This window comes from Camelus ferus, chromosome 16 (assembly GCF_009834535.1).
Source record: "Camelus ferus isolate YT-003-E chromosome 16, BCGSAC_Cfer_1.0, whole genome shotgun sequence".
NCBI lineage: Eukaryota > Metazoa > Chordata > Mammalia > Artiodactyla > Camelidae > Camelus > Camelus ferus.
This window is the reverse complement of record NC_045711.1, coordinates 14,267,977-14,283,514: the sequence shown is the minus strand read 5'-3', so window position 1 is coordinate 14,283,514 and position 15,538 is coordinate 14,267,977. Positions and strand designations below refer to the sequence as shown.

General features: G+C 51.2%; 1 protein-coding gene across 2 annotated transcripts in view; it reads right to left on the bottom strand.

Annotated features, from left to right (window-relative positions):
- The window catches only part of ADPRM (ADP-ribose/CDP-alcohol diphosphatase, manganese dependent), a 107,057-nt gene that overhangs the window by 64,377 nt on the left and 27,142 nt on the right, over positions 1-15,538 (bottom strand). The window lies entirely within an intron of this gene.

Here is a 15,538-nt window from a genome sequence, read left to right as displayed (position 1 = left end):
TACTAGGGACGGGAGCAGGACTGGGCAGCGGGAAAAGCTGAGCTGGCCCTCTGATGATGTTCCAAGGTTCACAGATGGAGCCAGGCCCAGGTGCACGTCGCAGCATCCTCCCCACCCTGGTCACCTGGCTCATGAAGGGGAGAGCTGGAACCGGGTGCCACATCCTTTCCCCTGCCATCACATCTACCTGCACTGCCCTGATTACATGGGGGCTGAGGGGCTCCAGGAAAAGGACTCACATCCCCTCCCTGATTGGATTCTGCATTCTGTCTAATGCATTCTGGTGCAACGGGAACTGAAGGGTGAGAGAGGAGCTCAGCTGCTGGGGGTGGGTGACAGGGCTGCAGGCCTGAGGAGGAGGCACAGCAGGGCCACTCTTCACACCCTCGGCCCCCCTCGGCCCCACTGGCCTCACTGCACTGTCACCCCACCATCCTTGCAGACCCCCGCCAGCCCCATCTCACCCCTGCAGGGCCCAGAACCTAGAACTTACAGAATCACAGGATTTCAGCACTGGGCAGAACCTCAGCAACCTACAGGGTTTTCTGCTGAGGAATTGAGACCCAGCGAGACCCCAGTGCACACAGCGGGTGCCAACGAAGTGTGAGTAACTCATCTGGGGACGCACAGCGAGTAGAAGCAGAGGTGTGACTGGAACCCAGGTCTCCCCACCCCCCGGTCCTCCATCGGGCCCCGCACTACACCCACCACCTGCGGCGCGAGACAGCCCGAGTGGGCACCACGCCTGTGCCGTCCTGTGTTTAGACTCCCATGCTCTCCAGACAGTCCCGATTCTTTCCCCGCCTGCAAGTCTCTTCCTCCTCTTTGCTCTGAGAGTTCCCGTTCGTTTTTCAGACTTCCTCCTCCCCAGGAAGCTTTCCTGGACCCCCCAGGCCAGGGCAGTTCCCACCTCAGCCGCTTTTACTCTCTCCTGGCACTCTGGACTCCTCCGTCACACAAATCACTGCCGTTGTTAAGTCAGTCGATGGGCGATTGCTGATTCAATGTCTGTCTCATTAGAATATAAGCTCTATGACAGCAGGGGCCGGAGCTGTCTTGTTCGCAGTGCACCCCTAGCACCAGAATGAATAAATCAACAAGTATGTTCAGTGCTTCTCTGTGCTCTTCTCCAAGTCCTCCACTTCTTAGCACAGCTTGTCCTAATGCCTTCGACAAATGCCTGATGCCTCAAAGGTACACAGTGAGACTTAATAAGCATCACCCTCCCCACCTGGTACCCACTACCACTCCCACCCCCACCCCGGGCACCTAGTCCAAAGTCAAGCACAGGCGTGGACAAGCAACAGCAGTCTGCTGACTGATGGGGGCCTGCCGACCACCTGGCCTCCAGCACACCCCTGCTAGGAAAAGCCGTGGAGGATTCCCCTGCTTCCACAGAGACAGAGGGCAGGAGCCTGCGGCGGCTCTGGACCAGGGCCCCACACAGCAAGGAGGGGATGAGCTCAAATCACATTAACATGGCTCTCAGGAAACGCAGCTGAATTAAGGGTACAGTCACAGCGGCTGCCTCCCTTTAATAGGACACTAATGCTCATTCTGAGCAATTACTCTGTGTGCAATGGTTTCTTAATGTTCAGCTTCCGGAGCCCTGGGAGGAAAGGGCCCTGTGTTTCCAGTAACCAGTTCTCCACTGGCAAGGCAGCATGAGCTGGGGAAATGCCCTTCCTGGCCGGACCTGGGGACCCGTCCCAGAGAGCCTGGGGAAGGGGCTAGCGGCTGGCTTCCCTGACAAGGGGCCCTGCAAAGGGTGGGCCTATCCAGGCCAAGGGCTGAGGCAGGAAGGTCTCTGTGCCCCAGAGCCCCCTGAGGCCTTCTCTACTGCTCCCTGACGGCTACCCAGCGCCCCAGAGCAGGGCCCTGTAAGTGTTCCTAACAGCATCCCGTGCTTCGCCTGGCATAGCACTCATCGTGCTTATTGTTTTGATTTTAATAGCATTTCCCCTTGTGATTATTAGAGCAATGTCTGTTCATTGCCAAAATAGGGCAAAGCATAAAAGAAGAAAACAGATCACACTGCGCGGCACCCAGAGATCAGAGCGCTCTACCACATGTTGTTCTATGCACAGGCAAATATAAAGATCCATCAACACCATTTTTGAAAAACAGGGCCGATCATACCATCCACCTGCTTTCTAACAATAGGATGAACATATTTCATTGTCATCACTTATGTAGTTGTCTGCCTTTCCCGATGAGTTTTAGCCTCAGTGTGGGCAGGCCTTCCCATTTAGTTATCCTTAATAATAAAGGCGACTCTGCATCAAGCAGGTCAGTCTCCAGGCCTACCCCGCCCTTGGCCTGTCTAAGGACAAGTGCCCCAGCCACAGTCCTGAGGACGGGGTAGCTCTACTCCAGCATGTTGGGTTCAGCTGACCTCCCACCTCCAGGGAAAGGTGCACACCCATCTCAACTTTGCCAAGGCTGATTGGACAAGGGTGGTCAGGTGACCCGTGAGCAGCCAATCCCAGGCTGGCAAGCGACCCGCGGCATGGCCTGGTACAGTAAGGGGAGCTGGACCAATCAAATGTTTTCTCTCAGGACTTTGATCAGATGATGATGCTCCTAGTGATGGGAGAAGAGCGGAATAGGTGGAGAGAGGCGGGGGGCCGGGAGGTAGGCAGAATGATATAGAAGAGAAGAAACAGAGCAGTGGGGCGAGGAAGCCAGACAGGGGTATGGGAGGAGTGGACGGTGAAGTAGCTGAGTCACTGTTAATGATGGACAGTTGCTGCGAAGCCCCAGCAATTCCTGCTTCTGCTGGAATCCCAGACCCACACTCCGCCCCCAAGCTCTGGGAATCACACCACACTGGGTCCTGGGATCAAGGACCCACCCCAGCCCTGTTCTGGGATTCTTGTCTTCTGCTTCTGCCTGTGGCATTCTTACAACAACCACTCCCCTCTCATCTCGTCTTACTCGTTTCTTGAGCTGTCCAGAGTGCTCTTTCTCCCAACCAAGCTCAGCGAACTGAATAAAATGTCTCACGTGGACTGAGCATCAGTACTAAAAACAAAGTTATGGGGCTGACAGAACTGCTTATTGAAGGGAATTCTGATCCTTCACTAGATTAGCTGTTTGCAACAGCTGCTTCATCTAACCTGGGTTTCCCACTCAGAGTTAAGGGCAGACACATGTATTGAGTGCCCACCATGGAATGTTCCTTTTCTACATGTTTTACAGATATCTATTCCTTTAACACTCTCAACCCTATGAGCTAGTACTGTTTTCATATGGCTGCTTGCAGATGAAAAAATAAAAATGGTAGGAGGCATAGCTGGGATTTGAACCCATGCAGTCCAGTTCCAGAATCTGTGTTCTTAGGTGCTACATTTTACAGCATCTCAGTAAGGACTACCCTTTCTAATGTACCCTAAATCTGTAGTCGTTTCAAATCTTTTTCTGGTTAATATACGACACAGATCCATAATATAAAAATGAACCACAGAGGAAAGGTATAGCTTAAGTGGTAGAGCGCATGCTTAGCACGCAGGAGGTCCTGGGTTCAATCCCCAGTACCTCCTCCAAATGTAAATAAATAAATAAACCTAATTACCTCCCCCTCATAAGAAAAAGAGAGAGAGAGAGAGAGAAAATGAACCATGGTGGAGCTGCTTCAGTTGAAAATGGGGTGGTTCCCTCTGTTGTAAGCATCAGATCCCCTTCTGTACCTCCGCAGTGGCCCTTGGAGAATCACCACCTCCCTCCTCCACGACAGGGAGTGTGGTCTGGAAATCTCCAGTGTGTGTGTTCGGGGTAGGGGAGGTGGGGGGAGAGAGGCTGAGCATCTGGACTGAGGGCTTGCAGGGGAGCTCTGCCCCCAACTCATTCTGTGATCCAGCAAGTCACGTCACCTCTCAGAGTTCAAGGTAACCACCACCAAGGGACCAAACTGTCTCTGCCCATCCCAGGATGCTACCAAACCTCTCTGGCAAATCATCTTCTGCTCAGGTAGTTCAGAATCTAATAAAGGAAAATGAAAGGAAGGAAGAAGCAAGCCTCACTCGGCCCTCTAGCTCCCAGCTCACCAACTAAATGCAGAAGCAAAATAAAGTGACACCCACATCAGCTTGAACATCAGTCATCAGCTTGAACCCCTGGGATTATGTTCCTCAGATAGGAAGGGTTTCTTTCTCTCTCTCTCTCTCTCTCCCTCCCTTCCTCTCTCCTTCCCTCCCCCCATCTCTCTTCGTGCAGGTGTGTTTTCCTCAGTCTCCTCTGTCTTGCTGCTCTCTTTCAGGCATTTAAATTTTATCAGTCACAGTGATGACATTATCAACCAAGTCGGCGCTCAATATTTGTTGTATGATTGTACAACTTAAAACCCCCTTCCTAAATGAATCCTGATTCTTTCCAGAGACTATGATGTCTTAAAACACACTTAGAATGTAATTTGATTTTTAAAAGAGCAACAAGGCTGGTCTCCTCGCAGAGATCAAAGGCCTTACTTCCTGCAGGTGGTACAAAAGGCTGAATCTGTCTGCAGAGATAAGAAGGGCCGATATCCAAGCTGAACTAATTTCAGAGCGTGCCCAGTGGACTTCTGGTAAGTCTTTTAGCTGACTGTTGAAATGTATAATTGCCACCACTGGAAAGCTCTGTGCTCTGGGTGATGGTATGTGACGGTCATTTCAAAGAAATGCTCCCCAGACAGAAACAGGGAATCAGGAGCCAGTGAGGAAGGGGCATTAGGCAGGAGGACAGACTACTGACCGGGAAGTGGGGGCAGGCATTTCCGGGTCATGTGACACTCCAGCTTCCAGGTTGGCAAAGCAAGCCTCTGACCCACACCCACAGGGAACCTGCCCAAGGGATTAAGGCTTTTTCCCCACTCTGACTCTCCAGTCTTTGGGACCAGAGTCGGGTCCTCCTTCACTAGTTCTGTCCTTTTTCTCCATCAGGGACCATCATCATGACCATGGAAATCATTCTGTGGGTGCACTTCCCAGGCCAGCCCTTGGCTAGATGTCACTCCACTTGTTCTTTGATCCTTGAAATCTTTATTGGCAAACTCTTGTTCCAGACTCTGTTTTAGGTGTTGGGGATACAGTGATGGGTAAAATATATAAAGTCTGTGTCCTCGTGGGGCTCACATTCAAGTAGGAAGAGAGATAATTTTAAAATGAGGAGATAAATACACAAGATCAAGTAATGAGAAGTGCTTAGAAGAAAAATAAAGCAGAGTAAAGGGACAGAAAGTGAAGATGGACAGAGGAGTGCAGTCTTTAGGAGAGGGTGCGATTTGAGAGACACCCAAAGGAAGTGAGAGATCAAACCACTGGAGGGGGAAGAACAGTCCAAGTAGAGGAAATAGCACGGGGAAAGGTGAGCGCTGCTCGGTTTGTTGGAGGAAGAGCTAGGAAGCCAGCAGGGATAGTGTGAAACAAGCAGGGGGCGAGAGGCAGGACACACAACCAGAGAGGCCATGGGCTGTGTAGGAAGGTCACAGACATGGGGCTTTATTCTGGCACTACTGGAGAGTTCAGAGATGGGGAGAATCTTGATCTGTTTTCTTTTCAAAGAATGGCTCTGGCTACTGTGGGGAGAACAGTTTAGGACAAGAGTGGCAGCTGAGGTACCAGGTGGGAAACGTTAGTGCCAGCCATGAGGGTGCAGAGGAGGGGCCCCACTGTGGATAGATCTCAAGAGTGGAAGCAACAGGATTTGTTGCCAAAGTAAGTATCAAAGAGAAAAATAAGTTGAGGATGATTCCAAGGATTTTAGCTCGAACAATGGAGAGGATCAGCACTATTTACAAACTGAAGACTCAGAGGAGGAGCCAGTGGGGAGGGATCAAGGGTTTGGCTTTGGACGGGTTTTCACACATGGGAGCTGGGTGTAGGGAGAGCAGAGAAGGCTGAAGACGGAGCCCAGGGGGTAGTTAAAAGTGCGACTGGGAAGAGGAGGAGGACTGGGCGAAGGAGGCTGAGGACTGGCCGGGGAGGCTGGGAGTGACTTAAAGGAGACTGGTGTTCCGTGCCTGAGGAAAGTAAGTGTTTCCAGGAGGTTCTGATCAGCTGTGTCAAAAGCCGCTGGTAAATGGGACAACAGAAAACGGGGATCGACCTTGGAATTGACAAGACAGGCCAGGAGAGGCATGCAGGGCTACATAACCAGGGAGTGGTGGGGACAGGACTGGAACGTGTATCTATTCAACCGTCAAAGTCATCACACCCCAGTCTTCCAGCCTCCTCACTCCTGAGGCTCCTGAGAAGGCAGCCTTGAATTTACTGCAGACGGGGTAGTGTCAGCATGCCGTCCTTCTAGAAAGTGGCTTGATCCAGTTCAAAATATGAGCCTGGCATTTCATTTCCAGTGTTCTTACTCCTAAAACTTACTAGGCTTTTTTTCTTGGCTTAGCTTTAAGATGACATCTTGAAAATGTCATCGTTTCTAACTGGACTGTAGGTGAGCAAGTTTTGAAGGCTAAGTCTGCCACCCTTGATGCCTGGTAGGGGAGTGGCTGCTGTCTATTGTTCAGTCTCACATTCTTTTTTTGGGGGGAGGGGAAGTAATTAGGTTTACTTTTAATGGAGGTACTGGGGATTGAACCTAGGACCTTGGACATGCTAAGCATGTGCTCTACCGCTGAGCTATACACTCCCCACTCTATTGTTCAGTCTCAAATTCTATAACCACTCTAGGAGAGGAGCCAGCCATCTCCTCTCCGAGGTTCTGCCAAGATTTAGTTCCAACCTTCCCCGCCCCTTCTCTGTGCCTATCATCCCCTTGAAATTAATGCAAAACAACGAGTAATTTTCTATTCCTGCATCTTTGGATTTTCTTATCTATTACATCAAACATTAGCTACTTTTGAAATAACTTTTTCAGCTTGTAATATTTTATTTAACATCTTGTTATGAACATTTTCAAACATAGAGCAAAGTTGAAAGTACTGTGCAGTCAACACCCATATACCACCACCTAGAGTCTCCATTTACCTTTTTCTGCTTGCTTGATCCCACATCTCTCCACCCCTCTGTCCTTTATCAATTCGTCTTCTTTTTGATGCATTTTGAAGTCAGAGGCAGACGTTAGTACACTTCACCTCCAAACACTTTGATGTGTATATCATTAACTAGAGTTCAACATTGGCTTTTGAGTTTCTTTTTTGAGATAAAGTTTGCAAACAGAGCAATGAACACATCTCAGGCATACATATGCCAAATTTGGACAAATACATACAAACCTGGGTAAGTGAAACCACTATCATAATACGGAACATCGTCCTCACCCCCAGAAAGTTCCCTCCCCAGTTGGTTCCCGCCCCCACCCCAGAGGCAATCGCTGATCTGATGTTTTTCACCATAGACGACTTTGCGTATTCTAGAATTTCACATAAATAGAATCCGGGAGCATGTACTCTCTGGGTCTGGCTTGTTAGGCTCAGCATGAGGGTTCTGCAATTCACCGATGGAACAGCGTGTTATTGGTAGCCTGCTTCCCTTTCTAGCTACTCGTATCCCACTGACTGTATCACAGACTGTTTCTCCATCCTCCTGCTTACTGCAGTGGTTATTTTAATAAAGGAAATTATTCTTCAATGAATTTCTAGTTAGGATGCTTCCCCCTTTCTGTTAAGCATTCACTCGTCATCTGGAGCAAACTGGAGCTGAGTCATGGCTGTTAAGAGCCTCGCCTGTGAAATCAGAACGTTCTGGGTTCCTAGTTCTGTTCCAGCTGTTCTGGAAGCCCTCGGGCCGATTACCTGGCCACACTGCACCTTACTTCTCACACCTGAACACTGGGAATGAAATTAAAGGGTGTGAGATGCTTATTGGTTTTAGAGCCCTGAGTTCATTCCTTTGCTCGCTCATGTCCGGCAGTTAACAGGTGCTTGCTATTCTGACTTTGCAAAGTGCTGGGAAAGCAGCGGGGAACAAAAACAGGTCCAGATCTCATGGGGCTTTCCATCCTGTGGGCTACAGACACCAAGCAATAATGGCACAGTTAACTTTAATTGCCATCACTATCAGTGCTGCAAGCGGAGCTCTGACGGCTGCTAGGGGCACGTAACAGAGTCGCTGGAGGAGCTGAGAGCGGTAGTGTGAGCAGAGTGAGGTCGGCAGAGGGGAGCCTTCCAGGCAGGAGTCCCCCGCGGAAGGGCCAGAAGGTGCTGTGCGCAGCAGGGGTTGGGGAAGGAAGGGGGCAGGGCATAAGTGGAGGTGGACAGGCTTTGCTTCACGGACAGTGTTCAAAATGTGGGGCTTTAACCTCAGAGCTGTTGGCAGCCAGGGTGGCTGCGCTAAGTTTCACGCCAGACTGTCAGGCCTGAGTCGTCTGTTTTGTTCACTGTTCATCCCTAAGTGCTCAGAATCCCCCGTGGCTGGATCAGTTTGAGGATGGCGGGGGAGGGAGTAAGAGGGGGACAGAGAAAGGGGGAGGGGGAGGGCGGAGTGCCTACAGCAGAGGGTTGAGGTGTGTGTCCTGCACAGGTCACAGGCTGTGATGCGGAGGTGGGAGGGAGGAAGCTCAGAGTCTGTTCGTGCCACCGTGACCAAATACCACAGGCCTGGTGTCTGGAGCAGCAGGAACACACTTTCTCACAGCCCTGGCCACGGCGAGTCCAAGAGGGAGGTGCCGCCAGGGTTGGTCTCTGGTGAAACCTCCCTTACTGGATTGTCAACGGCCAGCCTTCCGCCGGGTCCTCACATGGCCTTCCCACTGTGCGTGCACGGAGAGAGACCTGACACCTCTTCCTCTTCTTAAAGAACCCCAGCCCCATCACTCTTATGACTTCATTTGACTGTATTGACCTCCTTAAAGGCCCGTCTCCCAGGATAGTCACACTAGGGGTTAGAGCCACACTACAAGAGTGGGGTGGGGGTTGGGGGGACGTAGGGAAACCAGCGGGAGGTTAGGGCAGAAATGCCGATGGCCCGGACTCAGTGTCGGCAATGACGGTGAAAGGACACTGGGCAGCGGAGTCTACCAGCCTCAGCCGTGGATGTAACGAGGAGTGAGGAGGGAGAAAGGTGTCAGGGTAAGTCCTGGGTTCCTGCAATGAGTGCAGTGAGTTGAATGGTGGCCCCTGAAAAGATGTGTCCATGTCCCAAGCCCTGGAACCTGTGAACGTGGCCTTGTTCAGACAGAGGGTCCTGCAGATATAATTAAGTTGAGGCTCTCGTGGTGAGATGACCCTGCATTTCCCGGGGGGCTCTAAGTCCAATGACAAGTCTCCTTATAAGAGCCAGAGAGGAGAAGACACAGACACCGAGAAGGCCATGTGGTGGGACAGAGACTGCAGTGATGTGGCCACAAGGAGCCCCCAGAGCTGGGCGAGGCAAGAGAGGGTCCTCCCCAGAACCCTCAGCAGGGACACGCTGATTTTGAACTTCTGGTCTCAGAATGGTGCGAGAATAAATTTCTGTTGGTTTAAGTCACCCGTTCGGTGATCCTTTGCTAAGGCAGCCCAAAGCAACTAACACAAAGAGTCAATGAATAGGTGTCACTGCCGCTCTCGGAGGGAGGGGAGCTTGCAGGGGAGGTCCTGTGGGATTTAGAAATGCAGACTCTGAGATGACTTTAAGATGCCAAGGAGTGAAAGGGGCAGCAGCCGGGCTGCTCGGTAACTGAGAGCTATTATCGCCACACTTGTGGAGCGCTCCCACAGAAGTCATTGCTCCTCTTAAGCACGGCTGATTTTCCTGGAATCTCAGGACGGACACAGCAAAGCTCAGCTCTACCTCTGCAGCACCCCTGCTTGGACACAAATATTTCCTGGTACAAAGTTCTGTTTGTGCCACTTCACCTCAGGCTGATGGCAACTTCATACCCACCCAGAAAGTCCACATCACAACCACCCCGGGCGCCCAGGGCCGCAGGGCCCCTCTCGCCCTCCCTCCTCACAGGGCCTTTGGTAGTGAAAGTCCGCCATCTCATGGACACCCTCGGTTCTCAGACTGGTCCTAAATCAGAGTCAGGATTGGAGAGACAGAGACGGCAAAGTCATTTACCTTTTCCTACCTCTGACTACAGCTTCATCTAATCAAAAGTCAAGGTTTGGGTGGAAGAATCTTTCTGGTCTTAAAAATAGTAAGAAATAAGCATGATGGCATCAAAGCAGGCCCTGAAGGACTGCCTCTTCAGCCTCTGGTCTACGGATGACCCCTGAGGTCCTCCCTCTCCAGGCTATGGGGCAGGAGCAGCTGTTGAGTGAAATACTTCACTTTCACGGGTGGGACAGCTTTGGGCCTACCTCGCTCACTGCTGTCATAAACCCACAGGAAGCCTCTCTCCATGGGCTTGGAGAAGTTCAATTCAGACTCACGGGTCAGAGAGCTGGGGGTCTTTCTCAACCAATGTATGTAAAAAGCTAGTCTATGCTTCAGTTTCTTCATCCATTAAATGGGGGTAGCATCTAAAAACTGATCCGTTGTGGCCATGAAATGAGTTAATCTATACAAAGTGCTTAGAATACTGACTGACCCAGCAGGCTCAATACATGTCAACTATTACAGCCCCACCCAACAGCCAACCCAACTTCTAGCAATATGCTTACAACACTTCAGTGCCTCCCCACTCACTGTTGGATACCAGTGGTATTCAGGTGTGCCAGGTACTGTGGGAGAGGAATAAAAATAGGTAAGTCATAGTCCTGTCCCCCTGCAATCTGCACGATAGCCCTGGAGCATGAACAGCAGGGACACACGAAACAATCAGTGCAAGGTGGACACTGAAAAGCACTATTAACACAACAAAAGCCAAGCGTGAGGAGAAGCAGGAGAAGAGGGCTCCCATCCCCACCTGAGGAGATAAGGGAGCCAGGCCACGTGAATGACTAAGCCCTGACCCTCCCTCGAGGGAAACCGCGTAGAGCAAAGGCAGCGTGGAGGAGGGTCCCCACACGGGCAGATTTCCTCGATGAGTTCACCTGCCTCCTGCGGCCAGTTCTCAGCCACAAGGCCCAAACACTTAACTGTGTCATCATGTGGAGGGTACACTCGGTTTTTATTCCCCAAGCACAGCCTTGTTGGTTTTATCCCCTCAACGTGGCTCACTGGTGCTGCATCTTCCTGGTCTCCTGCAAGGACCTCAGAGCCAATCCTCGCTTCTTCTCTGGGCTCTCCCAGCCACGGCCCAAACACACCTTCCATCCTGTGAGCCCCCTGCTCTTCATCACACTCCGGAGAAAACCAGCCTCATCTGTCTCCACTCACTCCGGCCCTGGAGAGCTCAGGGCCTTCGCACACGCTCCTCTCTCCACCGTAAGCACAGTCCAGCCTGCTTCACCGCCCTTAGCCTGCACCCTTCAGGCCACACCTGAAAGTCACCTCCTCAGGAACTTTCTCAAAGCCCCTGGAAGAGGTCCAATTCCTCTCGTTTCATCCCCCTAGCAGTCCTGGCATTTCCTTCACAGCTGGAACCACAGTTACCTGTGGGGACCACGTGCCTGTCTGAGTGACTCCTGCGTGATCTCTGTCATAGGGCAAAGGCTGTGTTTCTGCTGCACACATGTCCTCAGGTACTGGCTCAGTGTCCAACACCCAGTGAGGCCTGGATGAGTGTTCAGTGAACGAATGAAATAAATGCTCGATGAGCATTTCTCCCTGACAAGGAGCACAGTGATGGAGAGACACACATGGAGGGTGCCTTGAACCCGTGAGTATTTCCCTACTGGGGCTGGAAGGGACAGCCAGGATTTTGAGGAACACTGCACCAGGTACCTTTCAGTGTCAGTTGTCAGAATGAGCTTTAGGGCTTTCATGATATGGTCTAAGTTTTGCTAACAGAAGAAACCTGAGTCCTTCATGGAGACCAGATGAGTTTGGCGGAAATCAATCCCGTGGCGGTGAGGTGTGTATCTGATTCCAGAGGCCTCAGCCACAGGCTGTGCAGCCCAGGGAGAGTCCCTCTACTGTCTAGTCCAAACTCCTCCCCACCCCAGTGCTTCCTGGACACAGACCAGCAGACGGAGAGGCGGGAACCTCTGCTGACCCGAGGAGTGGACAGAGGAAGGTGGATGGGGCAACGTCCAGCACAGGGCAGGATTCTGATAAAAGAAAGTTTCATACATTGAGATGTAGGGAAGTCATTACACATATACTAGAGTTAACTTGAATTTTATGCTAACTAAAGTAGCCTATTTGTGGCCTATCAAACGTACATTGTACATCTGCTTTAATTATTAAAGAAAAGGGCACATTGAATGCCCACGTTAAAAATAAAGATTAAAAGCCCCTCTTCCTGGGGCACCAGTGCTGGTCCTCCTTTGATAAGACTCCCTTCCCAGGTGCCAAGGCCGTGCTGACTTACCATGTTTGTGCTGATGTGGGTGTTTTTCAAAACCTTGAAGAAATATAACCTTGACTTGTTTAATGTTCTTTGTTCTGACAAGATATAAAACTGTGCTGAACACCCTGCTTCTCCAGAGCAGTTTCTCCGAGTCGTCTGGGAAGCAGGCTTCCAGGCTAGTCCTCAGTTCAGCTCAAATAAAATTCTTTTCTGTTCTGATTATTGATTGTTTAGTGATTATTTTCATCCACAATTCTTATGCTGTCATCCCTGTCCCCAAACACTTCATCAGGTGGCCATCACCAACACCCAGGCTGGGGACACTGCCCAGAGAAGGTCCACTCACTGGTGACGACCCTCTGCAGACTGTCCACCGCTGCTCCCCGCCCAGGGCAGAGAGCACACCTGGCAGGCCAGCGTGGAGAGGGCTCCAAGCTAAGAGTCCACTGCAGAGAATGGCATTCTATCCATGTGTTCTCAGAAATATGCCCGGCTCCCTGACCAGGCTGCCGGTGCCAGCAGGTCAGCACGTGCTCCGCTCGGTCGGCAAGCCGGGTATGAGTTCCCGGGTCACAGCAAAGAAGGGGACTGAGCTGAAGCGCCTCCCAGCCATATCAGCCCCAGTGAGGATGGCCTGACCAGGGAAAGTGAGGGTCCTCATCCACCGGGGCAGAGCACCCCTGGGGCCTGGGCTGGGCTAGGCGGCCCTGCCCTTGCCTCCTGGGTGGACGTGACTGTGTGGGCTTTCCCGTCCCATCAATCCCCCTCTGCCAATGCTCTTCTTTTTGATAAGTTCACATCTTCATCAGCTCTCTCAGCCCTGTGGCCATGAGAGGCCACCTGAATCTTCATGTGAGCTGTGTTGGTCTCCGTTCCATCTCTCAGCACTGGATGTATGACCCCACTCACAGGGAACAAGCAGGCACCTCTACTTCCAAGCTCTCGGAGGACACACGTCTGCACGCCGCCAGGCACTGTCAGGCTCTGGCAGAGACGTGAGTCCCCCTCGCCTGGCACCGGTGGCTCCAACTGCTTACACAACACTGTCACCGACCTGACCGCCTGGGGGTAGCCCAGCATGAGGAAGGCCCTTCGTGCCGCCCTTTCAGCAGCTGCAGCTTACGTCCCACAATCTCAACACATTCAGCCGAAAGGAAGCTTCTCTTCAATGGTCCGGCTAGTGTTAGCAGATCTAGCAATGATTTGGTACACACGTATCCTAAAATACTAATCCTTGTCGATCTGAAATTCCAGTGTAACTAGCATCCTGTATTTTGTCTGGTAACCTCACTCCAGCACAGGGCCTAGGACTGACTCTGGGAAATGGGGGTCACATACTATCCCAGACCCATTGCTGTGGTCAGGAGGATGGGTGAGGCCAACGGGCAGGCCAGGGTCACCAGCCTGTCTCTGGAAAGGGGGCAACATGTCAGCCCTCCTAGTATGCAGGCCCTGATGGGGAATTAATAAAATGGCCACATTTAGGCTAACAGATTGCTTATTCTTATGCTTGTCCTTAAAACGGTCAACTGACCTGACTGGCCAGTTGCTACTCACAGCTCCAGGCCTGTTGTTAAAATAAAACTATTAATTTTACTGTTTCTGCTTTATTCCAGTAATCAAAAGTAATAATCATACTTGGTTTCTGAGTTGTTCTCCAGGGAGAAGGTCACAGAACTGTAACCTTACAAGATAGGCTAAGTACCAAGAAGACCACGCCTTGGGCGCTTACGAGATAAAGAGACCAAAAAGGGGACAACCGCTAGCCTCTACAGAATTGGTCACCTGAGGCATCATGACGCCACTCTAAGTCTTATGATGAGAAAATGATTCTGTTGAATGTTTATTATTTGAGCTATGGCTATATAATCACCCTGCCCTATCCCCAGGAGGGTTCACAGTTGTGAAGGCACTAGTGTGCTGTGAGTCCCCTCTGCACGGCAAAGTAATAAAGCTGCCTCTTTTCATCTAAGCTCAAAGACCCTGTCTGTGAGTTTCAATTTGGCTCTTCTGGGAGGGAGGCCGATCTTTCAGCAACACTGACAGTGGGAGATGGGATCCTTCCCCAATAGCTAGGATGCTGACTCTACAAGAGAAATGAACTGTGCACCAGCAAAAACAGCACCTGTCCACACAGTGACCAGGAATGTCCCAGACAATGCTGAAAAATCTAATACTCCAGGGCGGTTGGATGGCACACAAGTTTCCAGAGCACTTTCACACCACCCCTTCCCTGCCGGCCATACCAGGGCTGGGTTGGCAGAGCAGGCATTATGAGCACTTCCTGTTCTACTTTGCTAGGGAGGCCATGATGAAGTTCCACAGACCGGGGGCCTTAAGTAACACATGCCCATTTTCTGACTGTAGTTCTGGAGGCTGGAAGGGCAAGATCAGGGTGTCAGCAGGGTTGGTCCCTCCTGAGGCCTCTCTCCTTGGCTAGCAGGTGGCCTTCCTCTCGCTGTCCTCACATGGTCTTTCCTCTGTGTCTAAATCTCCTTTGGGACACCAGTCTAACTGGCCAACAGCCCACCTACAGCACCTCATTTTAACCTAATTGCCTCTTTAAAGAACCTATCTCCAAAGCAAATACAGCTCCATTCTGAGGTCCTGGGTTTAAGGCACCAACATATGAATTTGGGGAGAAACAACTCAGACCAACACACCCTTCCCTCTCCCCCACGTCCCCAGATAAGACACAGGACAGTGAGGGTGGTGACGGCATGTCCCCAGGCTCAGGGTGGATCTGGTGGTGGAACTCAGTGTGGAGCCTTATCCAACTCCACGCAGTGGCAGCCCCGGCTGAGCCTGCTGAACCCCGGTGGCCTTCACCCCCAGTGTGGCCGTGTTCACATGTGTGCCCGCTGGCCCGCTGCCAGCCAGCAAGCCCACCTTCATGGTCCCTGCACTGAGCACTGGGCCAGGCAATCAGGCAGAGGATGTTCTTGAAGTAAGCATTCTTTGAAAGGCATGAAACAGAGACAGAAAAAAAAAATTCCTGAAGAGTTTTAGGAGATTTAGCTAAAAGGAGAGGAGCTCAGGAGGAGCACAGGCTCCTGATCTGAAGTGATAAAGACTCTTTAGAACAGCAAAAGTGATGAGGCCTGTGGATGTGTAAATGAGCCTGGGGAAGAACTAATCAGGAGGGTAAATTACAAAACGGAAAAAGACTGTGAAACAAGTGGGGAGAATGGTGAGTATTTCAACCGCCTTTAGTTCATAAGAAATTCATGAGCAACGCGTGTGATTTTGTTGGTTTTGGTGGTGGGAAAGAATTATAAATATGTAT